The sequence below is a fragment of the Daphnia magna genome, linkage group LG3 (assembly GCF_020631705.1).
Source record: "Daphnia magna isolate NIES linkage group LG3, ASM2063170v1.1, whole genome shotgun sequence".
In the NCBI taxonomy this organism is placed as follows: domain Eukaryota; kingdom Metazoa; phylum Arthropoda; class Branchiopoda; order Diplostraca; family Daphniidae; genus Daphnia; species Daphnia magna.
The window spans coordinates 5,701,414-5,728,811 of record NC_059184.1 but is presented as its reverse complement, the minus strand read 5'-3'; the positions used below and the strand labels follow the sequence as shown (position 1 = coordinate 5,728,811).

Sequence of the window (27,398 nt, the reverse complement as noted above, 5' to 3'; positions counted from 1 at the left end):
CCAAACGGCACGGCAACGTAGAAAATAAAAGGCAGAATTCGTTCCACTATTGAAAATTTCTTGGAATGTTTTGGGGTTGTTGCTTTTCGTTTTCCGCTTGTCCCGCGAACTAACGGCGATGGCTTCGAATTTCACGGAAACATTTCATGTTTTTCACCTTTTTTGGGGGGGTGTGTTTTTTTTTTTTTGAATATTTTTTTACTCAATCTCGTCGTTTCGGCGGTACAGCCCATTAAGAAATGAACATAACAAGCACACACGCCAACTTGTCTTTCCGCCCTTTTTCTTCTCCTTTGGTTTTTTACTTTTTTTCTCGGCGTATAGTAGAGGGTATTTTCTTTCCCCCCTCCAATTATCCGGAAAAATGAAACTGGAGATTTGATGTTAATCTATTCTGCTTTCGTTATGAGCGAGAGAAAAAAAAAAACAACAACAAACGGGACGGACGGTAAAACTGAAAAACCGACTTGACTTTGACTGGATTTTGGCGACCAGTTTTGCCTCGTTCCATTTCCTGGCCGCCAAAGACACCATGCGCTGATAAGCCATTAACAGTGAGATGGAGCTTGACGTCATCTTAATCATTCAAATGAGCCGTTTTTCTTGAGCAAACAAACACAATCTCCACTCGCTTTCAGGATGTGGATTCGGGCGCACGCCACTCGAATTCGGGAAAATGTTCACGAAAAAAAAAAAAAGGGGGAACGGGGAAAAATGTGAGCGATTCATTTCAATCAATTTAGACACATTTTAGATTGGACCAAGAAAAGAAAAAAAACGAAATAGCATAAAATTCGGTGCCATAGACAAATCAAATGAAGCATCGAGCAAAGGACCGGTTTTATCTGTTGCAAGATGATTGATGGTGTCTGTCTATCATCGGCGTTAGCGTTGGCAACGGATGCAAGTCGTGCCTTGGGCTTGATTTTGTACTAAATGTTGCGTTGTTGTTTTGTGTGTTGACAGAAAATATCGGTGGCCTGGCTGTGGAGCACAAACGAATGGAACAATGAGGAAAAAATAAAGAGGGCGTTCTCCTCAATGGCGAACATCGTACAGGAAGTCGATCGGTTGAGTCGTTGGCTCTCTTGATATCTCGCAGTCGGAGACACGCAGAATTACGGCCAACGAAGAAAGGAACAACAACAAACGAAAAATGGGAAGATTCCGGATGAACGCGGACATACAGCCCCTGCACTCCACCGCGAACGGATGGGAGGAGTCCATTTTCTTGTCTTGCAAGATGGAGAAGAAGAACAACAAAGAATAGGACAGACACGATTCACGTCTACCAGCCGACGACCAGGTAACAGGTAAAAATCCAAATAACAACATAGAGTAATGCACCAAACCACAAAAGTCTTGAAATGGCGATGATGAAAACGCATTAGCAAAGGATGCCCCCCACCGTCTCCATAAAATAAATGGAACCCTTTCAGACTGGCGGGAAATTGTTTTGTACCGCTGCGATTTGGGTTTCACAGTTAATACTACTGTGTGGGGAGAAACCATTTTGTTTTTTAGCAATCGAGAGGGAAGGGGTTAGAAAACAACCCTTTGCAAACATAGCAGCGGCACAAAAATGTTCCCACCACGTGCAGAGCTCCAATATTTATGGACGTGCACAACGTACTGAGATTTTTCCATTTCTTTTAACGTCACTTTTATTTCCAAATGAAATGTAATTGAATTCAAATTTGGTTTTTCTGTCTCTTCCTCCCTTCTTTCTCGCCCTTCCCACTGGCATTTTTCGTTTTGCTATCCAGTGCAAGTGTAATTTTATATCAACGACCACGCCGACGTTGTGCGTCCATGTGTTCGTGTGCGCGCGCGCGAACGATTGCCTCCATGTGTGTGTGTGTGTGTGTAATGGGGCCGAGGGTTTAAAGCAACGTCAGTGTCGTTGCCAAGCCCGCAGTCTCTCGTTGGCTTTTCGACAGTCTACACCTCTTGTCTGTTGTTTGACTGCCATTCTCGTGGTCTCCCCCCCCCCCCACACTTCGATTCCTATCATTCCTCACACATCCTTTGTTGCGTTTCTCGTTGCCACTCATTCGTCTTATCCTGCCCTGATATAACACGCCTTCGTTTTCATAGACTTTGGTGATGGAATTATACAATTAAAGTGTTGTGTGTAAACGTAGACACTATCGAGTCATCAATCCTGATCAGCCAGTGAAAACGCCTCACAGTTTCCAGCTCGGCTCAACGTGGTCAGCCCAAGTTTTGGGAGGCAATGCACAGGTTAGTTATCGCCTTGTTCTATTCATTTTCTGAAATTTTCATTCTCCCGCCCCCATGTTTTTTTGACGAACAAAACTGACAATGGGTCTGTTGCTATGTAACGATGGCGTAGGAAATGGCCGCTGACAATGTGTAATATCCGTATGGTATTCTTTTGTGTGTCCGTAGTGAAAGAATTAAGGAAACCTTTGAGGTCTTTTCCTTTTTCATTGTCTTTTATTTTGAAACGCAGACTATCGATAGGGAAGCCATACCAATTCCAACTGCAAGTGAAACGTTAGTGGAGGCACTGGGTAAAGCTGAGCGTAGAAATAATCAGATATTCTCTAATGCGAAGTATTTCGTAGTGAATTCATTTCAGTGAATCGGAATAAAAGACTAGGCCTGTAGGGGAGGAAATGACCGAACATTCTTGGCTTCGTGGTCGTGACTGTGTGGGGGCATAGGCTCTTAAGTATCTATTTATACGTGTATTAAATACCTAAAGCTATAGAGGAATGAAAAGGAAACCTTAAGCTTTAAGCTTATAACGCCCTTCAACCTTCTCTGTTTCTTTTTCTCGCCATCTATCATCCTTTATTGTGTTTTTTTTTTTCCCCCATTTTCCTATGGCGTAAGTAACGAAGCCTTATCTTACCCCCGGAGTCATTTTTACAGGGAATTTCGTTTGCGGGTTTTGAGAATAATAAAAAAAAAAAACATTTCAACGTCAACTTATCATTGAATATTTCCGCTGCCTCTCTGTGATATTGAATGATGGATTTGGATAATGAGCCTACCTGCATTGGCTGTCAGGCAAACTGGTGGTGCGGTCGAAGAGAAAGTTGTTTTTGTTTGAGTTAATGCACGGGATGGAGCAAAAATGGAAGAAGACCCACACACATAAAAAAAAAACGAAAGTATATTCGGTGACACATTAGAAATGCGTTGAAAAAGATTGGAGTCAGCCATTGGAAAGAGAGGCGACGAACGCCAGAATGTGTTTTTATGTATTAGGGCATTTCGTTGTCGATTCGAAACTCAACCGGGCACCTGTTCTTTTATTCCTTGTCATTATCATTCTTTATCGTGTCTGATGCTGAATTGCTAAGTATATCGTTTCCGGCTATTGCCCCCCTTTTTTCTTTTTGCTTTCTTGCTTTTACCTGAGCTCCCCTGATGAAATCGATCATTAAGGTATTTCCTGGTTCGGTGATTTAGTCCATTAGCTCATTAGAGCGCAACCGACGACTCGATGGGCAACGATGGCAAACTGACAACCCGTCGACAGTCAGGTCACGGAATTTATATTTATTTTTCGGGTTTTTCAGTTTTTTTTTTTTACCTTGACTTATCTTCTTTGATCGCCGTCTCGTTGTTCTCTTCGGTATCAATAAAAAAAAAACATTCTAATCGTTGGCGCGTAACTTCCAAATGAACGCTCCGTCGTGCGCTGGCACGTTTGACATCGTGTTCGGTTGCGCCATGGCCGAATGGATCGCTATTTTGTTGTTAACTTTTTAACCATTTGAAAATTCCCGCGCCGATTCCAGTATAAATTGCTCTCTTAAAGTTGAGTTCGTGGTTTTAATTGCTTCATTCTCTAAGAGCAACTGTTGCCTTCTCTACCGTTAAATATCTTCAGCGGACGAATTTAAATAGAGGAATTATTGTTTGATATTATCCCGTGAATGTGGTCCGTTACGTCAGTGACCAGGCCATTAATCCGCCGATTACCCCTTCCGCTGCGCTGGTCGGATAAGGCACGATGGAATTTTGTTTATATTAACATCCCCATGTATTTTTAATGATTTTTTTTTGTTATGGCGGTGGATATTTTAACATGGTCGCTCTTCCGCCCTTATTTCAGTCTCCGAAATGATACCACTGTGTGGGTGTCTCGGGATGATGATAATCTCCATCCTGTGTGTCTGCCACCAGCCTTTCCCGACTTGGCAGTCCTTGTGCGTGTATGAATTATTGATTGACAAGCCAGTATCAATTTTTCTTTTTCTCTCTCTATCCCTCATTTTTTATTTTATTCCATACATTTTTTTTTTATTGTTATCACGTTCATTTTTTTCCCCCTCTTCCGTCCAGTCCCCCGTTCCGGGTTTCCGAAGATTCAATAATAATAATTAAAAAAAAAGGCTTTTTATTTTGTTGGTCGCACGTGAACGAATCCATATATTAACCCGCATAATCCTGTCCATTAAGTCTGGCCTCAAACTCCGAAGACCTGGGCACTCTGCTTTCGCTCTATTCCTCCGTAGCTTCTCGATCGAATCCTGTTTGTTGAGCCCCCTTTTTTTTTTTCGGTTTTTATGATTTTCTCTGGCGCATATCCGGCGATTTTTACATGCGCATATAGAAAACAGATCCTTTTTTTTCAAGTTAATACATATCCAGTATTAATATGTATACAGACTTGCGAATGGCTACCGTGCGCAACGATGGGATGGACAACACAAAGGAGATGAGAAAGAAGTTACGAGAAGGCAAAAAAAGAAATCATAAAAAAGTGTCTATAAAGCCTGGCTCTTTTTTTTTTTTCCTTCTCGCTCCTCCTACTCTTTCCCAGAGGTGCCCGTATGGGATAGAATGTAAGAGTCTCTAGACTTACGACCGTGTGCGGATATCCACAAGATGAGGGCCATATATTCACTAGTAGCTTATAGCCTATCTATGAGTCGATAACTCTTTTTCTCTCCCGCACGTTCCGGTTGCCACTGAATCTCTCGCAGACAGTATAGAAGTGGGTGGAAATGAACTTTGGGGGACATCAAAAAGCCCCCAATATCCCACAGCGAATATAATAGAATCGTTAACTCAAACATGTTCCAAGGAAAGAAGAAAGAAAAAAAGAAAAGAATAAGAAGCAATAGAATGAAAATGAGGAAAAAGGGGACACAAAGGAAACCTTACTTCGTGCGTTTCTAGCGTTGCTATTGGTGACTGAAGAAGGTGACTAACGACCCGCAACGATTGTAACAGTAAAAAAAAAATAAAATAAAAAGGAGGGCTGGGAGAGCGACAAGTCAAAAGAAAACCCTCAACGACAAAAGAGCGAAATAAGAGAAACAGATAAAAGGAGACAAAAGAAATGTAAATATCCCTCCCCCCCCCTCAAAAAAATAAGAAGAAGGAAAGAAAAAAAAAAAAACCCGCTTCACGTGTAACATGATCGTCGATGCGGAACTATCAAATAGTTGCACTGCAACGCGAGAAAGGTGCGGCCCACCTTTGCGCGACGGACGCAGTCGCTAAATCTGCTCCCAAAAATGGGAAAGGATTCAACGAAGAAAAAGAAGAAAATAGCAGAAACTATCGAATTGAAACCTAAAGTTCACGCTCACCGATTTACCGATGACCGATCCTTTTTTTTTTCGTTCTTTTCGTTCTCAAGTTGAACCGTCATCTTTTCATATCGAATTGTGTTTGTCTACGCTGTGTGCGTTGCGTGCGCTGCGTCCTTCTTGACTTGTCGCCCTCTCTTTCCCTCTTGTCTACCGTAAATGGTCACTTCCGTTGACGTGCACACCTCCATCCCTCGCGAGTCTCTCTTTGTCTTTCGCTTCACGCTCTCCCAGCAGACTTGTTTATTCTGATCAAATATTTGTTTTATTATACCAACGTTCTCCTCTTCTTTTCGTTTCCTCCATACGTCAGCGCCTCTATGGGTTCGTTGTAAAAAGAAAAAGGACAGAAAGACAACAACTCAACACAATCCCCCATAAAAACAAAAAAACTAAAACTAAAAATGTCGAGTCCCTCATCGAGCCGATGTTGAATAATAAAGCCTCTCTGTGACTGGGGTATGTGCGCATAATGGGCGTCGTCGTTTTGGGTCTCTCCTGCAATGGCTTCTGCAGCTCTTTTGTTCGTCGAGTGTTTTTTTGTTTTTTTTTTCGCCTTCCATTTTCTACATAATAGTAGGAGAAAAACCGTGGCAGGGGGGAAACGTCTAACTTTCTTTTTGCTGCTGCTTTTAATTCTATTTTTTGCTCTTTTTTTTGTGTGTGTGTGTGACCAATTTTTTTTACATCCGTCGTTGATGGCTGACCCACAAAAAGTAAGACAAATGTCCACCTTTCGCTTATACCTGTCATTACACGTCCTCGACGTTGGCGAGGGCATTAAGTTTTGCGCTAAAAAAAGAATATTGTTTTTTTAATTTCTTTTTTAAATTTAATTTCACTATGGTTTTAATAGTGTCCTTTGTCAACGTAGAGTGGCCTTTTTTTTTTTTTAAATGGATTTTGATGGTGGAAGAGCTTCATCAACGGACTGTAACATGTCCGTCTGCGCCTCAATGTTTAGGCTCTCTTTTGTGTGAGAAGCTTCATGCGGGAGCCAGAAAAATTAAACAAAACGATGCATTTAAATGATGAAAATGGAAGGAATCTCACAAATCGTGACGCGTTCAAACCGCAGCGACTACCGGAGAGCGTCGAGATCACCGTTAGATCGCTCTTTCAGGGTGTTCCCCCCTCCCCATTTTCTTATAGTTCTAAACAAAAATGGGGAAGCGTCAAAAGTCAATTTCTAAACTGTTTTTTTTTTTTTACCGAGTCGGATTTTGTGGCTACGGGGTCAAAGCTTTTTCGGTTGATATCAGAACTTTTAAAAAAAGAAAGAAATGATTATTACGTTTTCTTTTCCTTCTTCACCTTCCTCATGAATTTATCTTTTTCTCATCAAGCAGCAAAGAACTAGAAAACGTAGCCAGGAAAAAAAAAAAGAAGGAAAGGATGGAACTATTTCCCACCCACTACTGTCTCCTCCTTTGTCCGTTTCGAGAAAAACAAGCGGATAGGATATAAAAAGCCAAGTCCTTTGAACTTCCCTTTTTTTTTTTTTTAAGAAAATAAAACACAAAACCAAAATATCGTCGACTTTGTTTCAAGAGGCAACATTGTCGACGTCGTTGTCATCGTTCGGAAAACGACCGACACACAAAAAATTGACATGGCGGTTCCTAGAGGACCGGCCTTTGCTCCAAAGAGTCGGACGACGAGTAACTATGGGAAGTGTCATCGCTACGTATTTTATTCTTCAATGATGATGGAAGAGCAATTTATAAATTGTGTGTGTGTGTGTGGTTAGGTGTGTGTGCGCGAAGCTTTTGATTTGATAATGAGCGACGAGCTCATGTTCGCAGGATCCTCTTGCGTGTCTACACGACGAACGAATTCAAAGGAAAATGAAAAACTTGATAAAAAAGAGAGGATGGAAAACGACAGGATGAAACATCAAGTCTGAACAAGTGGATACAACGAACAATGGCAGTAAAAAATGACAAGTCTCAATCAAAAAGTCCAATGGCCGATGTGTGAAAAGTTTCTGGCTGCCGTCCAAACTTGGCGACTGCCTGCCAGAAAAAGATTTTTTTGAAGTAAAACGATCGTATCTTATTTCCCCCATTTTTTAGTTTTTTTTGTTTTTTATTCGCTCGTCTTTTTGACATGGCGTCCAATCATTTTAAATCGGCCCCTGCACTCGCCCCCGACTTTTTTTAAAATCATTTTTAAGTCGTTTCTCATGGACAAGATTTTGTTTTTTAGACGATACAAACTAGCGGTTTTTTTTTTTGTGAACAAAGAGGGAAAAAATAAAATAAAATGAAACTATAGTGTGGTGAAAATTAGGTATCAACTCTCATGTTTTTTGTGGTTTTTTTTTTGTTTTTTACCTTTTTTTTGCGTTGGTTTTGCATGGCGTTGATGGATGGAACTAACCAGCTAATTGTCTGTTCGTGTGATTTGATCCATGAGATATACGACGTTTATCGCGCCATTATCTCATTTTCGAATTCACATTTCAGAAACGCGATATTTTTCACCCAAAAAATAAAAACATTAATTGATTTAAGAACCCGCTCGTTTCGCCTGAGAGAATTGCCGACCCATCATAAACGCAGATGGATTGTCTATCATCTAAAATTCGTCATCGAACGTGTTGAACACTACCACTATAGTTTTCCAACAGACAAAAAAGAATCACCTCTCGAAAGCGCATTCGACGTGTATATTCTCATTCTGTTTTGTTAATGACGCCGTTTCCATCTTTAGCGCCATCGTCGGTTGTTATTCAAATTTTATTTTTTATTTCCTTCCCCCCACTCTGTTTTTTTTTTTTTCCTTTTCCTGTGCGCCACAATGACTTTTAAAGACCGGTTACCATGCCATTGTCATCGTAATGGGTTAATTAGCGAGCAACATGCACAAAAAAAAAAAAAAAATTTGAACGATATAAAAAAAAATGTTGCAACGCTGCATCTGCGAAATGAATCAGCATTGAGAATTATAATAATAAAAAAAAAAGGTTGGGGGGGGGGGGATAGATGCGAGGCTGAACTGGTTCTGCGTGCAAGACATCACGCAACCCGCCACTGTATCACATGCCTCATCTTCTAAATCTGTCTCGCAATTTCAGTGTCGGTTGTATAGCTCTGACTGGGCGTCGCTTATGTTACACGATCTAGAGCTTCCACATGAGGCGTACGATCGCGCTATATACGGTCGTCGTTCGCCAGCGTTTTTCATTTTGTTTTCAAGAAAATGCCTTAAAATTCGCTCAACAATTTGACTCGTGTGTTGAAATTGGCAATTTGTATTTAAAAATTGCGTTTTCTTTCATTTTGATTTGAAGGAATGACTGGAGCCCCTCGTCATCGGAAACGGGATTCTTGCAGCGCGGCCATCTTGTGGGCGTCGTGATAACGAAATGGCGTCGCTCCTCCTCCCTACAGCCATTGGAGATACGTCGTGAAAAACACGTTACTACACCGGTAAGTGTTAACAACAGCAACAAAAATCTATCAAGAAACTATAGACGAGAGGCGGGGTGCTGTTTAGTATGTGTACCATGTAATAGATAATGGGCAAACATGTGTGTGTGGATCCATCTCTCGGCGCTGTCTCAGTCGCTGCAATACCTGGATCAGGTTAATGAGACTCATTGGCGAAGCCGTTAGGTCCCTCTGATGATGATCGTCATCACCGCCATCGTATTTCAAGTTCCAAATAAGGGGAGAAGAATGGGGAGGGTGTAGCAATAGGACCGGCGGCGTTGCTGGCCGTTGACGCCGGATCCAAGCGAACACAAGAAAAGTCTTTTGTCTGACATGTGTACAATGCAACTTGTATATACACCGTGTTGCTAGTGTGTATGTATAGCTGGCCATAGCGGTCACGTGTCACAAGTGTATTCCAACCATTTTCTAGAGTGTGGGAAACCGAACCGAGCAACAACAACAACGAAAACAAAAAAGGAAAAGGCGGATGAAACGTAAAGGAAGAGCAAACAAACGAAAAATGAGCGTAATGAGGTTTTGATGTTCGTCTTACGAGTTAAACGGCTGTTGGATGGCGTCTTCGTGCCGCATGTCGATCAAGCTTTTTTTTTCCTTTTTTTTTTTTTCTTCGGTTGATTAGAGACGCGTTAAGGTACGTTACGTGAAGTCGTTCAAACACACGCAACTTGTCCCGCCGTTGAAGCTTTTCGATGAGACAAAAGAACACAAAACAAGAAAACCCAATTTTTTTTTTTTTACGGGAATTTTACGTTTCTTAAAAGACTTGCTCGTTATCGTAGATGATTGCATTCCAATCTGCTTGTTTTGGTACTTTGTTCGTTTTGTTGCCCCCCCCCTCCACCCCGTATTTTAAAATCTTTTTATTTCGTCAAGAAAATTCAAAACAAACGACAAAAATAAATAATAAAATTAGGCAACGATTAAACGTGAAAAGCCAAGAGGAAATGCCGTAACGAAAAGAAAACATTTTCTTTTCTTTTAAAAATAATTGTCTGTAACTTTATTCGGCTTCCTCGCCGGAGTATGTCCCCCAAGAAGGGGGGTTCTTCCGCTTCTTTTGTACATTTTGTTTTTTTGTTTTGTTTTTTTTTTTCTTTTGCCTTTTAGATGTTTCTCCCAATCGAAATGTTAAGGTCTGATGCTCACTTGTTGTTGTTGTATCGCCCCCTGGAAAATCCCGGACCGGTGGTGACGACGGCTGTTTTCATCCGTTTTTTACCTCCGCCGGTCCAAGGCCGCGACTAATCCATCCCTCCTCCTCCTCCCCCCCCCGCCCTCCTCCATACCTGTCCCGCAACTGTACACACCAGTTGCCTCTTTCTACCATCTAAAGACTCTCTCACGGTTATTCACGCGTACACGCGGCTTGGAAGGAATAGCATTGCCGCATACCTTTTTTCTTTCTTTTTCACCGTCCACTGTATAAAATAACTTTCTTTAGGGGGGTTATGTACCATCGTCTCTCATTCTCCCTTGATTCGTCTTGAGAGCACATTGAACTTCTTTTCCTCTTATTCCCTCCCTGTTTTTCTTTGTTGATTGCTACTCTGGTTGTGCGGAATAACAAAGAAGAAGAAGCCACGACTGCCGGAATGGCTGGCCTGGCTCGAGTTCACTTGAACGCGGTCCAAGTTTACGCGATGTACTCGCGGCTGTACATCGAATGTTTGTTGCGCATCCTCCAAAGTCCTCTCTCTCTCTCTGCTACGTTTTTCTTTTGTTTTCAAGTATTTGTATGCGCATACAAAACGATGAGCATCTATGCCTTTATAAGGTCGTCAAATGTTTGGCGTACAAGTACCGCCTAGTTTTTGTTTTTTTCTTTTTCTCTTCAAAATGTTGTTGTTCTGTGTGTGTGTGCATCGGCGTGATGAGGATTTTTCGTGATGAGTAGCGACGGTCGTGTCAGCGCGGGCCCACCTTTTCAACTTAGCATCCGACCGAAGCGCTACCACCGATAGAGAGGAAAGCAGTGGGAACGAAAAGAGTAACGTGGCGGAGGGAAGAGAAAGAAGAAGGTTGGAATAGGATACGAAAAAAAAAAAAAGGGCTGCGATAAGTAGAGAAAATAAGAGAATAATAATAGTTGTAGACAATCGCCCAACAGCGTGAATTCCCTGCCGAATTTCCTTATCTCTGACGGAAAAAGGGGGGCGCTTTTTTTTTTTTTTAACAACGTGAATTAAGGCGACGCGAAAACAAAAAGAAACGAACGTTCAAGAAAGAAGAAGAAGAAGAAGAAAAACAACTTGAAAGAAAAAAGCAGAGGTTTTATAAGCCTGCGGGAGCTGGTGATGAAGCCAACTTACCTTGACCAAGGACGTTGTGACGTCACCACCAGCAGGATGTGAACACGATCGTAAAATATAATCATCCCCCCCCCCCACATTTACCTCCCTCCCGCCTCTCTGCTGCTCTTTTCGGTTGATCCCGACCAAAGGCGAAGAAGTAGAAAAAAAAAAAGGTGATGAGATGATGACGAAAAAAAAGGGGGGGGAGAAGAAACTTAACAAAATGTTTTTTTTTTTTTTTTTTTTTCCTGCGCTGCATTTTTCTTGCAGAGGTGTCCGACTGTGTTAAGGACGATGGGGTGGGTTGCCTGGTGGGTTTAATGTTATACGAGGAGGAGGACGCCTATGGTCTGGAAGAAGAAAAAAAGGGGGGTGGGGGAAATGCGTTTAATTGATAACGATTCCTCCTTTCTGGAACCGCGTGGAATGTCTCGTGTGTCATTTGAAGGATTTTTATTTCATTTTTTTTTTTTTCTTCTTCTTCTTTCTTTTTTGTTGTTGGCCGTTCGTATTTTATTGTCGAACAAGAATAAGAAAGAAAGTAGGGATGATGAAAGAGCAAAAAAGAACTGGATAAAGCAGCGCAGAAAGGGATGAAGGGGGCCTGCAAGCTGCAAGATATATTAGACACAAGACGAAGGGAAAAGAGAAAGAGAGAGAGGAAAAAAAAAAAAAGGGGGAAGATGAAAAGAAAGGAGAATCCACGGTAACGTTTTCTAACGCAGACTCGTCCGAACCGGATGAATCAAAACTCTTTAATAGCGATGACGGAATACGGTTGGTCATACAATCAGTTAAAATGCGGAATAAAAAGAGGAGCTGAGTCATTTTTAACGCTCTAACGCTGTCGGAAACAAAAGGTGGAACAGAAAAATAACAACAACAAAAAATGAGTGGGGAAAATTCCCGAAAAAGAAATTGAATAATACGAATTGCTTTAGAAAAAAAAAAAAATCAATGAAAAGAAGGGAAAAAGAATTGGACATCCGCAAGAGTGGACCGCTGGACACGACAAACAACAACAGGTCGGTGAAAAACCCGACAGTTTTCAATGAAAGTCTCCCAACTCTCACCAAAGTAGCCCCCGCAATTCGGCATGCCGTGTGATGATGGAATTTCCAGTCCAAAACACACACACACACGCACGAAAAAAAAAAAAAGAACTTCAATGCAAAAGGGAGGGGAATTTTATTTTATTTATATATATATAAATATACACAGTACTATATATACCCTCGGGCTAAAGCCGGAAGGGCGTTTACCTCTCTACTGTCAAAAAGGGGGGGAGATTTGTGTGCGGCTGTAAAGCCCTCCTCCTGTTCGGCACAAAATATAACATGGACGGTCGCCCCCACTCGTGTCGTTTCTCACTTGTTCTCCTCATCCGTTTGTCAGATGAAACATTGCAACGAAAATAAAACACGACAAATCCGGGGGCCATGGAGAGAAAAAAAAAAGGGGGCAAAATAGAGGGAATGACATCAGCGTGCGAGAAGGAGACGTCAAAGCACGACAGCGGACGCGGATCTCATTCTAATGAAATCAATAGCAAAGACACACACACACAGAGAGAGAGAGAAAACGGGATCGAGCGATAGTGTAGAGCTTCTGGCACGAAATTCTAAATATGCACAGGGCACGGATGTAGTACAAGGGCGTCGATACGTGTGTGTCCCGCGTTCCATGTTTTCCAGCCATTTAGTTTTTTTTTTTTTTTTATCTCGGTTCGTTTCCTTTCTCATTCACGTTTCTAACTTTGCAATCGTCGTTTCTCGCTTCTGGTCCAAATCAGTTAATGATCGTTATCTATTTTTATTACGTGTACTCGTACGTTCCCCTCGCAATTCTCTTTTTGAAAAGAAAAAAGAACAAAAATGTTGTGTTGCTTTCATTTACTTTTCTCCGCGCATCGAGTCCAACCCAATCGTTGCAAACGGAAGGCTCTTTAAAAAAAAAACCCAATCGATTGTCGGCGTAGTTTGGCAACCCATCCAGCCATTTCTTTTGTTTTGTTTTGTTTAAAAAACAAACAAAAACGCCTCGACTCTTTATTCCTTTATGCGTTCTCGTTACGAGACTATACAAAACACACATCTCCGTATGTTTGTATCAGCAAATGTAGACACGCACGTGCTGCGTGGCAGTGCATATATAGGCCTTGTTACGACTCGGCCACCAATGCTCCAGTCTCGTTATCTGTCGGAAGGAAAATGTACAAGAGAAGATATAAGAAAAAAAAGAGAGAGGAAGAGTGTGTGTGTGTATTCGTTCCGTTTCCTTCTCTTTATTTTTTTTTTCCTGTGCGTCATTTGGCCAGGACCGAAAAGGGAAGAATATAAAAAAGAAAAAAAAAGACTGGAATATTTTTATTTATTTTATTTTTTTTTCCCCTGTTTTGTTTCGTCTTTTTTTTTTTTCAAAGTGAGGTCTCGGTGCAGCTGTTTTGGCACAGGCGTGTGTATAGCTGGTATCATTTCTAAATGTGTGCATGCTTGTGGGTGTGTTCCCTGCGTGTGTCAGCCAGTCTATCTATGGTACTGCCGGCTGTGCCCAGTATAAATGTCTTTTCTTGCCCCCCTCTTTTCTCTCTCTCTTTCTTCTGTTATTCGCAGCAAATGCCAGACTCACGCCAACCTTTGTAACATCCAATTTTTTCTTAGTTTTCTTCTTTTAATTCGATATTTTGTTCCTAATGTTTTTATTTGAAGTTTGACAGTTCTCTCTCGTGGTCCGAGTTATGTCGTTTCTTTCATCGGAACCTACTCGATAGCTGTCAGGACTGAATTTATTAAATTGCTTAATTAATACTTTAATGGCGAGGCGAACGAAAGGGAGCCCCCCTACCATTTGCACTTGACCGTTTCGCTCCGTAAAAAGAAACAAATGGGAAAAGAGAAAAGAGAAAAAAAAAAAAAAAAAGATGAAAGGAAACAACACCGGGTTTTCTCCACCTGGTGGTCGGCCGGACTTGTGTGATATCTGGCGGTGAGCCATGCCCTAGTCTCCTAATAGATTGGAACATGTGGTCACCTCGTATGGTCAAACATGTTAAATATTTAAAAAAAAATGAATAAAAAATATGAAAAATGAAATGTCCTTTCCCTCCCCACCCTAACCCTGAACGACAAATAAGAGAAAGACGTTTGATTTCCGTGAACGCCTTGAACGCAAAAAAAAAAAAAAAAAAAAAAAAATTATTATTAAAATAATTCCTTTGAAAAAATCTTTTGGATTCAGTTCAAATTCGCCTTCCGGCCTCTGAATGTTGGCTCTTCTTTTCGGTTTTCATTTATCGAAAAAAAAAAAATTTATTTATTTTTTTTTTTTTTCTTTGGAAAAAAATCTACAGGGGGTTTTCTTGTTCCATTTTTGTGGTTGAATTTTACTCCCCTTTTTCTCTTTTTTTTTTTTCATTCTAATCTATGTGGTGGTGTCTCTTTATAGTGGCCGATGTCGTCGACTCGTTGGTCGTCATCAATAGTGGGGGCAGTCGGCAGTGCGTTGTGCCGGACGCAGAAGGAAACTTCAACAATAACAGCGAAACGAATCAAATAAATTTGAAATTAAAAGAAAAGAAAAAAGAAAATGGAAATAAGAAAAAAAAAAAAAAGCCGAAGACAAAAAGAATTGAAGAGGGGGGGATATAAAAATGAAATTAGAAATAGAGGCGAACCTTTGAGTGCGCTAGTTGATTAGAACTGGTATTGAGCGGACTCTTAAAAAAATATATAAATAAAATAAGAAAAAACCCTGCAGGAGAATTTTTTACAATAAGGGAGGAGTTGTTGGATTACGACACGAATGACGACAAACGACCCCAGCAATTATTCGATTTTCCCGTCGAATGTTTTATTCTTTTCTTTGTAACGGCTCATTTTTTAAAAATGTGAAGTGCACACCAATTGGCAGTTGTTTTTGCACGATCAATTTATCCCCAACTTGGATACTGTCAATTAAAAATTTCACCTTTTTTCTTTAAAAAAAAATTAAAACTTGAATTCAATTTGGCAAAAATAAATAAAGAGGAACAAAAAATCGTGAGGGAGTTTTGCAGAGTTGATAGGTCGGGACCCGCAAGACTCCCGGCCGACACGGTTCCGTCAGCCAAAGGTAGGGACTTGGCCGCCTCAGTGGCGCCAAAATATCCAGCCCCGAGTAACTCAGTCGAGAGAGTTTTTGAAGAGGAGAAAAAAGAAAAAAAGACCTTCTTCCTTTTTTTCTTTTTCTTTTTCTTTTTTCATTTCGTTGTTGTTGTAAAACTTTTGAAAAGGAATAAGATGAAGCAACCAGAGAAATTGGAAGTCAGCGTCTGGGATGCTCTTAAAAAAAAAAAAACGGTCGGGATTTTTCGGGAGTAGAAAGAAGAGTTGAAGCAACATACCGCTAGAGGTGCTGGCGTGTCGAATGACGTCAGCTTTAGGTTTAGGTCGAAAGAGGAGGGGGAGGGATGAATAACAACAGGCAGTCACGCTCGCTCAGTCGACAGTCTCTCTCCAGATACCCTTCTCTCATTCGCTCTCTCTCTCTCTCTCTCTCTCTCTCCCCCCACTTGTTTTTCTATTTTATTTTTAAAGGGAAAAACAAAAAAATATTTCTTATTTCTCGGTTCCCCGGTCCAGACCAGACCAGACCAGAAAGTGTGCTCTGCGTGTGCGCGTCGTGTGGGATTGTGGTGGCGTGCGCTCCGTCGACGCAGTCACAGTCCTCGCCCAGTTTCAGTTCGTACCGGATCCCTCTTTTTTTTGTGTGTGTGTGTGTGTCTGTGTGTGTGTGTTCTTTGTACTCTGCTCCTCTTTTCTCTTGACTTTTATTTTATTTCGTTTTCACTGTTTCTCTCTTTCTCTCTCCTGATTCGTTCAAAAGTTAGTGAAGCTTCCGCCCGCCAGCAATGTCGACCCCTTGTTGCAAGAAACTGTGAACGCCCCAAACGTTCATGTCGCACGGATGGATGGCAAGCCTTGTGGAACTTTGGCATTTATCAAGTCTCTCGCACAGCCACCGCCGAGATAAGAGCTCGAAACCGGAGTGGACCTTTTTTTTTTTTCTTCCTCTTTTTCATTTCGAAATCATCGACATTTTTTTTTTTTTTTAAGGAAAAAAATTTCTATAAACTTCCACAAAATTCGTGCGGTTTTTTGTTTTTCTTTCACATTTGCCGTGATTGAGAGCCGTTCGGTGTTGTTTTTTTTTGTTTTTTTAGGGGGGAGAACGAGGTTTACCAGTGAAAAATGTTACCGTCCCAATTGGTTTTTCAACAACGTGAATTCATTTCGGGTAAGTCTTGTTTGTCTTCTTTTTCTTTCTATTAGATTTCCTTCTTTTTTTTTTTTATTAGGCGTAAACCGCATTTGATCAATAAAAAAGAATAAAAAAAGAGCGGTGGTATGCGTGTCGGTTGGCCGGCCGGCCGGTCGATCGGTCGGTTTCGGTAATTTTAGTTTATGTGACGGGGATTGGCGTTGCGTTTCGTTCCCCCCTCCCTCCTCACCATAGCCGCCAATGTGTTGTGTTCTTCTGTAGAGTGGAACGAGACAAACACTCTGCTTGATTAGTGAGACCAACAAAGAAGGAAAAGAAAGAAAATGGGAAACAAAAAGTTGAGCAACGGCCATCTCAGTCGGATCGATTTTTTTTTTTTCTCGTTGCCTTTTTATTTATTTCAGGACGTGATATCAGCCATTATGGGCCTCTTGTTTTCTGGCCGTTTCGTCACGTTGGTGAGGTGTTTCCTCCTTTCGTCCTCCCCTATTTTTTTTTCTTTTTATTATTTTACATTTCTAACCGGTTCGATTGCACAGCACCAATCGTCTTGCTTAGTTTGATTCTCCTTCTGCCGCGTTATTATCTCATCATTTATTTTATTTTTGTCATTTTTTGTTTGTTTTTGTTTATAAGAAAAAGAAAAAATCTTCCTATTTGGGTCAATAATGAGTCAGGTTTATATTATGTAAAGAAAAACGGGATTAAAAAGAAGAAATGAAGGATACACACAAAAAAAAGGGGCGAAATGTTTGAGACGAGTTTACAGACGTGCCACCCTTTTTTTTTTTCCTTTTCCGCGTAATTCCAAAGGCACGGCAACCTTGGTTTCATGCCATCACGCACCTGGTCGTGCCGGCTGGTTTTATTTTTAGGGAAAAAAAAGGAAAAATTCGCTGAAACTGGGAATCGTTTAGTTTTTCTGTTTTTTTGTTGTTTTTTAAAAACTCGTGTGCCAACCTACGAAAAAAGAAAAAGATTGTCAGACGCCAGTCGTAGCCCCTTAATTAAATTCAAATGACGTGTATGTATATGATTACATGGTTGGTATGCATATGCATGTGTGTGTGGTGAAGGGATTGAGTTTTTTGGGGGAAAGGTGGGGCGTGTGTTGCCGTTGAAATTCAATCCGACTCGTTTCGCGTGTTACCATCCGAGTGCGGACAAACTGGTCGTCGTGGCAGGACGTCCGTTAGCCGACGACGAGTTTAACCAAATGATTTATTTTGCTCAGACTTTGTTTTGATGTGTGTGGTTGTGTGTGTGTGTGTGTGTGTGAAGGTAATTGATTATCTCCCTGCACCCTGACCCCTTTCCGGTTGCGTTTTGTATCCGTTTGAATGCTCGTCTTGCGCAAACTGTTGGCCTAAAAAAATCCGATCCGCGGCTTGTTTTTCTTGATGGTTCGTTTAATTAAGATGCAGGTCTTCCGATGCCTGAATAGTTGAGTCAAAGAGGGGATAGCATTTGTTATAGGGCGGGTTTGGATATCGTCATTACGCGCCTAGTAGAGCGAACGGTTTGACTATAACGGCGTGTTTTCTCCATTTTTGGTCTATTCCGTAATACGAGGCAGCAAATGTGTCTAATGAAAACAAGAAAGAAAGAAAGAAAGACGGGCACATTGTTCTAAACAGCAACTCTTTCAAGTTGGGTCTGGCAATGGGGTCGCCACTTGGCTGCGACCCGCTGCTTGCACTGCAGATTTGGTTCGCTTCAGTTTGTGGGTGGAGGACATTTTGTCAGACGAAGGGAGAAGAAAAAAAAAAAAAGGCGAAACAAAAGAAGGAGAAGAAGAAGAAAAAGTACGTGCAAGAAGAATTGCGCCACAGGGCGAATAAGAGAGAAAAAAAAAAAAAAACTAGTTTCTTATCCTTAAAAAGGTAACCTCGTTTCCTAGTGTTTCCCCTTTCGCGCATATATCTGCGTTTGACGTCGCATTGGCTATCTCGCCATCAAAAATCATCACTCTCCCTCCATCCCAAACAGCCGTTACCAACCCCGCTCTTTCTCCGGGAAAAGAAAAAAAAAAAAATGGACTTTATTCGTTCAACTTGTGTCTTCACGCCGTGTGGCGCGTCCAACGCGCTATAGAAAGCTCGTCTCTTAACCGGCATCCATTTTAATATATCATCCGCGCTCGCCCAGCCGAGTTCCCTCGTGACTCGTCTAGAAAATTCCTTTTTCTTTTTCGAACGATGATATCTAATATCTAACGTGGCATAGCCCACAGTAATGCAGCATATATACATGGCAGTTCATCTTGTGCAATTCCTTCCCCTCCATTTGGTCGAGTGTGTGTGTGTGTGTGTGTGTAGAATGTAAGTACGTGCGTTCCAGCCCAGCCTTTTTCTTTTTCTTTTTTTTTTTTTTTGCATCATCAGCTCTGGTTTGAATAGAAGACGAAGCTCGTACCGGGGCGTCGTCTCATCCGGATGGATTTTTTTTTTTTTTTCGTTTGTTTTCATTCGTTTGCATTTTTTATTTTTCACGGTTTTCTTTCATTCGTTTCTTTTCAATTCTGACAAAAATGGACGACCGGCACGAACTTTCCTGTTTCACGGCAAACACGACATAGAGCATTTTCTCTTTTCCTCTTCCAAAAATCTACATTTTGTACCTGACGTTTTTTGTGTGTGTGGTGAGAGTTAGCTCAAATACGCACACACACACGCAGTATATAATAACACTCCCTTCAACTTGTTTTTGGGGTACGTAATCGATCCGGTTGCAGGCCAACAGCACAAAGAATTTTCACGTCTTTTTCTTGAATTCTCGGTCGCTTTTAAATCTTTTTTTGTTTTTGTTTTTTATTTATTTCAGAATTTGTACAGTACGCATTTTTGTTTTGCACTTTATACTTTAAAGAAGCGACAGTTTGAAGTTGGAGTGCACGTTTGATGCTGGGAAATTAGAGCCGTTGAATTGATCGAGTTTCTTTTCACGCTACCAGATCCGGCTGCTAAAAATAAGCAGAGAAGAAGGGGGGGGGGCCCATTCTATGCAAGGCCATTTGCCTGTGCAACGTCGTTTGTTTCATTATATAGACACACACTGCTGCTCACGAAGGCAATTTAGGGTTTTCTTCTTTTCGATCCAACCGTGAAAACAGTCCGTCTCCATCTGTTAAAATGTTGGCCACGTGAGGTTTGAACGCTCGTGCACGTGCCGGCTGACTAACGGAATTCAAACATTGACACATTTTCCCTTTCCACCTATCCGTTTCGTATTATTTTGTGTGTGTGTGTGTGTATGCACACGTTTTTTTTTTTTTTTGCTTTGATTCTCTTTTGAATTTTCTATTGATCGTGTCGTCATTGTTGGGTTTTTTTCTTCTTCTTTTCCGGCCATTTTTTTTTTTTGTGTTATATTGAATGCGCTGTTTAGGGCAAACAGAAGAGAGAGTATCGTGCGGGAAACGGGGAATGTTTGTGTGTGTGTGTGTGACGGTGGTCGTGGATTTAAAAAAAATAAAAAATAAAAAAGTTGAAGAGGTTAGTTCGAGCGTGTCGCCCTTTTGGATGACTCGGGTACGCCACTCGGTGGCAGCAGCAACATCTTCTTTTGTTCTGCGGCGTTCAGACCCTGGCCAAGCCAACGGCCAATAGTAAAAAAAATGAAGGAAATAAAATGAAAGTAGACCGACGAGGGTTGGCAGCAGGGCGTTGGTCCTTCTTTGAGCTCGTCACGGTTCCATTCTCCGCTTTTTGTCGTGACTTATCACCGTGAACTCACCGAAAGAGTGCCTGGTCTTCTCGTTCCTCTTTTTTTCTTTTTCATGGCTCATTTTCTTTCTTTCTTTTCAAAGCATCAAACATAAAAAGGCGGGCAGGAGAAAAGAAAATCTTCAAATTGAGGAAACGCACGGAATCCGCCCCACAAAACCGAAACAAAACAACAAAAAATGGAGCCCCGATTTGCAGATAAGCACGTCGTGTTTCATGTGTAGCCCACATAGTTGTGTACAGCGGCACAGACGAGTACTGGGATGAGATTGATCCAATCCTCTCTTTTCAAATGAAAAGAAAAGGCGAACTAACGGCTCGGTGCATCCGCACCAGACTGAATCGGCCCGATGGTGTTGACGGGAAGCGGATGAGGATGGATCGCGAGTCGTTGGCCCGCTTATTAGGGAAACCGATTTCCTCTTGTCTGACGTGCGTGATCATCAAAAACGTTCTTCTTTTTTTTGTTTTTTTTGTTTTTTTTGTGTCTGGACAGGAGAGGGGGGGTGCAACCTCTCGTCGGAGAGCATCAGACTGCGTGAGCTAGTTGATTGAACATGGAAGGGTTATGTGTGTTAACACAAAGGTGAACTCGGGGCCGGTCCCGACGTGTCCTCCACCATTTTTTTATATGAGCGTGAACAATAGAGAAAGGACGCGAACACACTGGCAAAAAAAAAAAAATTGCGAAATTCAGTTATTTTTGTCTAAATTTGTATTCATTTGTGTGTGTGTGTGTGTGTAATATTATTTTTTGTTGTTGTTTCTGTTTGATGGATTTTTGATTTGTCGGGACCGGCCAATGGAGTGATCCATCAAGTTTTTGTTTCGATACTCTTTGTTACCATGTGCTAACTCGTTTGATGTTTCCCGAAGAAGATGAGCGGGAAAGACAACACACACACACACACACACAAAAGACGAAACATTTTCGAGTTTTTGCGATCGTTTTTTTTTTTTTTGAAGTTTGGTTTTCTGGTTTCACGAAAACTTTCATCTTGGCGCGCCAAGTTTTTTTGTTGTTTCTTTGTTTTATTATTGTTTATTTATTTATTTATTTCCCACACGTTTTGGATGAAAATGCCATCATCAACCAACCACCGCGTTAGTTTTCTTCTTCTTTTTAACAGCGTTGTCTTTTTCTTTTTTCTTTTTTTTATCTTCGTGTAGTTTTTCTTGTTTCTTTGTTGTTGTTTAGGACTTTGTCATTGCCCTAAGTGCCTTTTTTAATTTTCATTCACGTTCGGAATGCCCGAAGCAGGTCAGAGTTCAGGTCATGTCGTGTAACGGCAAAAAAAACAAAACATGGCTTTTTATTATTTAATTTTCTATTCCATTTGTTGCGGCCATTTTGGTTCTTACCAGGATACGAAAAAACCCCATTGCAATGATGAGGCTTCCAGGAAATAGAGCCCATTTTCGTTCTGTGATTGAAAACGGCTTGTGAAGGATGATACTCTGTAAGTGAAACGGAGAAAGAAAACAAGAAACCGAAAAGATAAACGCTCGTTTCGACGGCCTTGCGGAAGGCGGGAAAAATGAAACGCGTTCATCGACAGTCATCCCGAAGGGAAGCAGACCCGACAGAAACAAGAAGCAATCTGCTTAATATCCTCCCATCTTTCCATTCTGTGTTGCTCCTTTTCATCTTTTTTTTTTGTTTGTTTTTTTTGTGTTCTTTGCGTTGATTTTCAAACTGGGTGTTAGAGACGGTTCGACGGTAATACAAGAGTCGAGGGGCCGCAATCAAGTGGCGACGTCGTCAACAACACGGGAATATCCAAAGACAAAAGAAAGAAAGAAAAGAGAGTTGCTAATCTGAAAATAATGACCCTTCCCGAATGATGGCCCGTTGGCCGTCTTGTCCGTCTTTTTTTTTTCCCGTCGGCTGCGCTGTCTCCCTCTTTTTCTTTTTTCTCCTTTCTCATCGACATGTTTATGTCATTAACCAAAGAATCGTAGGAAAAAAAAAAAAATAAAGGAATGGATGGGGTGAAAGAGACTTGTTCTGCGCAAACCAAAGAAGCCTGTCCGCCTCGTGTTCGTCTACTATACGTGTGTGTGTGTGTGTGTGAGAGGAGCTCTTTTGTGCCTTGACGGCAGTTAGCAGCACATCATGGCGTCTCGTTTTTTTGTGTTTTTTTTTGCCAACGTCTAAAGGGTTTCTGACTCTCTTTTTGAAAATATTTTCCTTCACTTTTTTTTTTTTTGTGTGTGTATGTGTGCAGTTTTCCCCTATTAATTGATGTAGCTATTTCGTATCACACATTGTCACGCCCTTCCAGTCGCCATTTTTTTTTTTTTCAATCCCGAGTTAGGCGGTAGCTGTTCCACCATTGAAATTATGCCCCGTTTTGATTCGATGATATCAGGATAGTTTGCGTTATGCACCATTAGCATATTTTTCTCTTTTTTTCGGGGGAGGGGGGAGCTTTATAAAATATTCATAACGAACAATTTTCTTTTCCATTTTCTTTTTGAATGCATCCGTGTGCGTGCAAAAGAGTGTAAGTGAGAAGGCGAATGGGAAAAAGGAAAAAAAAAGCAGAGCCATTTTAAGAACTGTAGTTGTGTATGGAGATGCAGTCGGTCGTGATGATCAACAGCTGTTTGACGTTGGTCCCCGTTTTGAACGTTTTCTCTTGACTGTTTCTTTTCATCTCGTTTCCAGCCTTTTCGAATTGATTACCTCGCTCTTTCCATGAGTGATCATAGGAGACAGGACAGGCCAACAAACTCGCCCTGCGTCTTAAACAGTCACTCACTGTTCGTAACTTGACGTAAATTGTCTACGCATATACGGACGACTACTCGACAAAGTAGATTTTTTTTTTTATTTTGTTATTATTATTTATTTTTCTCTGTAGACTGACGCAGTGCTTCTTGTACGCGTAACATGTTTCCGAGAAGCCTTCTTCAGAATAATAATGAAACTCGTTTTGTGTTCTGACTAAACTCATCTTCGTCTTCAATCAAAACGAGAAGGAACATAAATAAATAAGTCAAAACGTTAGTCGATTTTTAGAAATGAAAAGAAGTGCATAGAATTTGAAGAGAAAAAAAAAAGCTATTTATTTTTATGTTTAAACGTCAAGATTATTCAGCAGTTTTTTTTTTTTTTTACCTCTCTTCCCTTTTTGAATATTATTGTAATTATTATTATTATTATTCTATTTCTTCTAGTGGTCAGACGAAGTGAGAACACACGCTGCGGCAAGGATACCCACACACACAAAAAAAAAAAACTTTTCGGGACTTTGGTCTGTTATGATGGGAACGTGATTCCCGCCACCTCATTGCCGCTGCTGGCCATGCATGAAGCAACTCTTAAACGCGTGAGAGCTTTATTCCGTCTGCAAGCCGACGAAGGTTGCCGAAACCCCATCTCTCTTCAAGCCGCTGGCAAATCACTTAAACTGACTGCGGTCGATTGGGAACTCGAGTACCAAGCCAACGACTGGTTTTCTTTCCCCTCCTTTTTGAAGTGAAACGAAGATGGGGAAAGAGAGGAGAAAAAAAAAAAAAAAATAATAATCAAATGAAAATCAAAAATAATTGTGACGTGATAAAAACCCTGAACATTTTGACGGGTTTAAATTCCCCATCTTCTTGTATATATTTATGTATATTTTGTGTGTGTGTGTGTGTGTGTGTGATAGATCTCTTTCTCTTCGTTAATCTCCCTCCTCGAATCATTTTTCATTTTTTATTTGGACAAACATTCTCTCCTCTCTTGAAGACGGACTTTTTTTTTTTTTTGCATCTTTTTAGCCATGCGGGCGCCCCCTCGACTGCTGCTATAAAGATCGTGAGAGCTCCCGCCCGTCTTGCGCGTGAGTCTCGTACGCGCCGTTATCTTATTTCTTCTTCTTTTCGTTTCCTTCAGTCGTTTTTCTTTTTCGGTTGAAGTACGAGGATGAAGAAGAAGAAGAAAATGCTTGAAAAGTTTAAGGGACAATGGGGGAAACTATTTTCAAATGGATATCGACTAGACGGTTGGTGGTTTTGTTTTTAACTTTCCTCAAATGTGTTCTCTTTCTTTTTCTGTCGCAGATCGAACGAGGTCGTTTTCATTTTATTCCTCCTCCCTGCTGCCGTGCCCTCTAGTAACGATTTTTGTTTTGTTCCTCGGACGGCATTAACCCCGACGCGGATCGGCCCGGATGGGTGTGAAGCACGCGCTCGGTCACGACCAAGCGCGTGCGCTCCGTCTGCCAAAGGGCGTCTCCGTCTCGTTCGTTCCAACAAAGACGTCCTCCTTTTTTCTTGATCGAAAGAACAAAATAAAAAAAAAAATAAATAAATAATCCTACGACGTCAGCCGGCCCGAATCCCGGCCAAAACAATCACCGATCTCTGCACTTGGTTTTCATTTCTCGTTGTGTAACCCCCTTCCTCAACGAAACACGGACTCGTCTTACTTACCACGCAGACCATCTCTAACAACGTCGACAGAAAAAAAAACGAGGGAAAACTGATAGAAGAGACGCTGACGCTTGCAAACGCAATCCCTCTTTTGCTTTCCTTTTTGTGTGTGTGTGTGTGTTTTGTTTGTTATCTTATTTTCTTTTTCCCCCCAGAAAGTCTTTTCTCTTGTCTGTCTTTTTCTTCTTTTTCAGACGTTTTGTATATAGCCCCGAGACTCGGGAATGATGGATCGTTTTCTTCTTCTTCTTCTTCTTCTTCTTCTTGGTTATACATCAAGAAGAAAGAAGGAAACGAAACGAAAGAGGGGGTGTAGTGTGCTGTGTTACTAGACTTCTTATATGGCAGACTCTCCTTTGCAGCGTACTGGAAATAATTCGTTCAACTGTCAGTAAATTTGTCTCGCGCCCTTGCTCTTTCCTCCCCTATCATACATCAAGCTGATTTTCTCTTTTTTTTTTTCTTTCTTACCAACCAGACGACTACTGCTGTTCGTGAGCGCAACGTTCACTGTGTACGACGTCGTCTTCTCCGAACTCTTTGTTTGAACGCGCTGTTTCAGCCGAGCACGTATGTAGTAGCCTACCATGAAAAAAAAAAAGGAGTCGTTGCTACTCAAATGCAGTCGTGTGTCACGGTCAACTCGAGGCACACGGCAAAACGTTTCTGTTTCGTGCAAAAAAAAAAACAACATTATTTTGCTTGTGGCCAGCGAGTTCCAGCAACGTTCTAGAAGTCGCTTCCAAATTGTCTGGCGTCATTGGTAGTAGTCATTTTTCATATGTTTTTAGGTTCTTCCCCTTCATTTTCTAGGGTTTAAAAAAAAAAATTTTTCGAACAGAAAACGTAAAAATGAAAAACGCCCAAAATAAAAACAGGGCCGTCTGTTTTTTTTTTTGTTTTTTTCCCCCATCACCCACCCTTTTTTCCTTCTTCTTCTATATCCTTTTCTCGCAACTGGGCGAGCAAACGTTTCCAATGAGGTTTCAAGTCCTAGCGCTTCTTCTACAAACAAATCTACAGACATACGCAGGACGCGCATATTGAAAGAATGACGGACAGACAGCTACGGTCTTTCCCTTTTTTCCTTTTCTTTTTTGAAATTCCTCATTTTTCTTCTCTTTTGAATTATTATTTTTTTTTTCCAGCTCTTGACCAATCCCCCTGCTGGAAGAAGCTCGTCTCTTGTCGAAGAGGTTTTTTGGTGAGTCGGTGCGATGTAAGAATCATCAGTATTTGTGCAGCCACTTTGAGTTAAAGACTGGGCGTCCAACTCGGTCCGCCTTTTCTCTCGCACTGTATAACTCTCATTTGTAAAAATGTGTCTAAACATCTGGAGGCGTTTGTGGTGGACAAGCTTGTCGACAAGGATGCAGTTTGGTTTTTTCTTCTTTTTGATTTGTGTGTCTTTTTAGGAGCCGTTGTGAATTGAGTCGCGTCAAGAAAGGCACGAGTGTGACGGTGACATCATGACTGGCGTCATCGAGTTGGAAGAGCGCACGTCCCTCACGCTCCACCTGGCCGGTTGTACGAGTCTTGTTCTTGTTCTTATTATTATTATTTTCGCCATTGATTTGAACAGAATTTGATTTGTTTCGTTTGCCAACAACTTTTCACGTCCGCCTGCCGGGCCTGATCCTTTGCTCAACCTGTGATCGTAAACCTAGTATTACCCTCCTTGTGCGGGAGGAGGTGAGCAAAGTTTCAGGTGCGTTAGTTGGTTGCGTGCATCTCATCTCAATGAACTCATCTCGAGCTAGACATTTGTTGTTGTATCTTGTCCATTGGCACACATCAAAGTCGTCATCCAGATCGGTGTATTTTCGCTCTCAGCCTGATTCTTGCTCGACCTATGCTTCTATCAATGGGCGAGGTGAGCAAAGTTTCAGGTGCGTAAGCGGCACCTCCAATCATCTTATACATTTACGACTCATCAACGTGTGCATTCACTTCAACGAGAAATCGCGTTTTTCTGTCGCGATCATCGTGATTCGTTCAGTTGCTTTGTTCTGCAAAAATGTCATGTGGTCCTCCCAACATGTTCGACCGAGTTTTCTTCTTGTTCGTCTTTAATTAATACACGACGTGCTTGCGACTTAAACGGAGTAATCAATTCTGTTTTTGTTTTTCATTTTGTTTTTGGTTTTTTTCATTGGGATGCTTCCGTTAGAGCTCGGCAATGAGAACACGGTAAAAATGGCAGCCACGGTAGCAGCGATGGTTCACATGGTCGGCTGCCGATATGGCCGGCCGCGCGCACACAGAAACACAAATACACAGGGAGACGAACGTTGACACGTCCACACGCATTTTCTTCGATGAGAAAATAACAGCGGGCGTTTATTCGGAACGTTGACACGAAAGACGGATGAGCGAGACTGCTAGGAAGAAAAAAGGGCGCCTGCCACGGCCCTCCACCACATCATTAAATAATCATAAGACGAAAGAGAGAGGGAAAAAAAAAGGACTCAACGAAAATGAACGTGTCATCGTGTTCATTCTTTTTTCTCTTCTCTAGACACAGCCTTTGCCTTTGCTTGTCCTACCTGTTTGTATTATTATAGCTCTCTATCGACCTCCATTTTTTTTTTTTTCATTTTTATTTAACGACAAGTGGGCGACCCCATCGCAGCACCTTTCTCCGTGTAGCCTTAACCG

General features: G+C 41.4%; 3 long non-coding RNA genes across 9 annotated transcripts; all 3 read left to right on the top strand.

The window, feature by feature from the left end:
* The first annotated feature begins 1,424 nt into the window (after positions 1-1,424).
* Positions 1,425-25,446, top strand: LOC123470285. 7 transcript variants are annotated; one of them, XR_006643918.1, is made up of 5 exons: positions 1,446-2,244; positions 8,875-9,013; positions 23,499-24,157; positions 24,225-24,310; positions 24,369-25,446. It is a non-coding gene; the product is annotated as an uncharacterized LOC123470285 (long non-coding RNA). The 7 variants fall into 7 exon arrangements; XR_006643919.1 differs by having other exon boundaries at positions 1,447-2,244; positions 23,499-24,148; XR_006643914.1 differs by having other exon boundaries at positions 1,425-2,244; positions 23,499-25,127; positions 25,219-25,446.
* LOC123470290 lies at positions 2,251-5,079 on the top strand. Its single transcript, XR_006643925.1, has 2 exons — positions 2,251-2,537; positions 2,592-5,079. It is a non-coding gene; the product is annotated as an uncharacterized LOC123470290 (long non-coding RNA).
* A 6-nt stretch (positions 25,447-25,452) lies between the features above and the next one.
* Positions 25,453-26,845, top strand: LOC123470287. The gene is made up of 2 exons (XR_006643922.1): positions 25,453-25,811; positions 25,889-26,845. It is a non-coding gene; the product is annotated as an uncharacterized LOC123470287 (long non-coding RNA).
* The last annotated feature ends 553 nt before the right edge of the window (positions 26,846-27,398 follow it).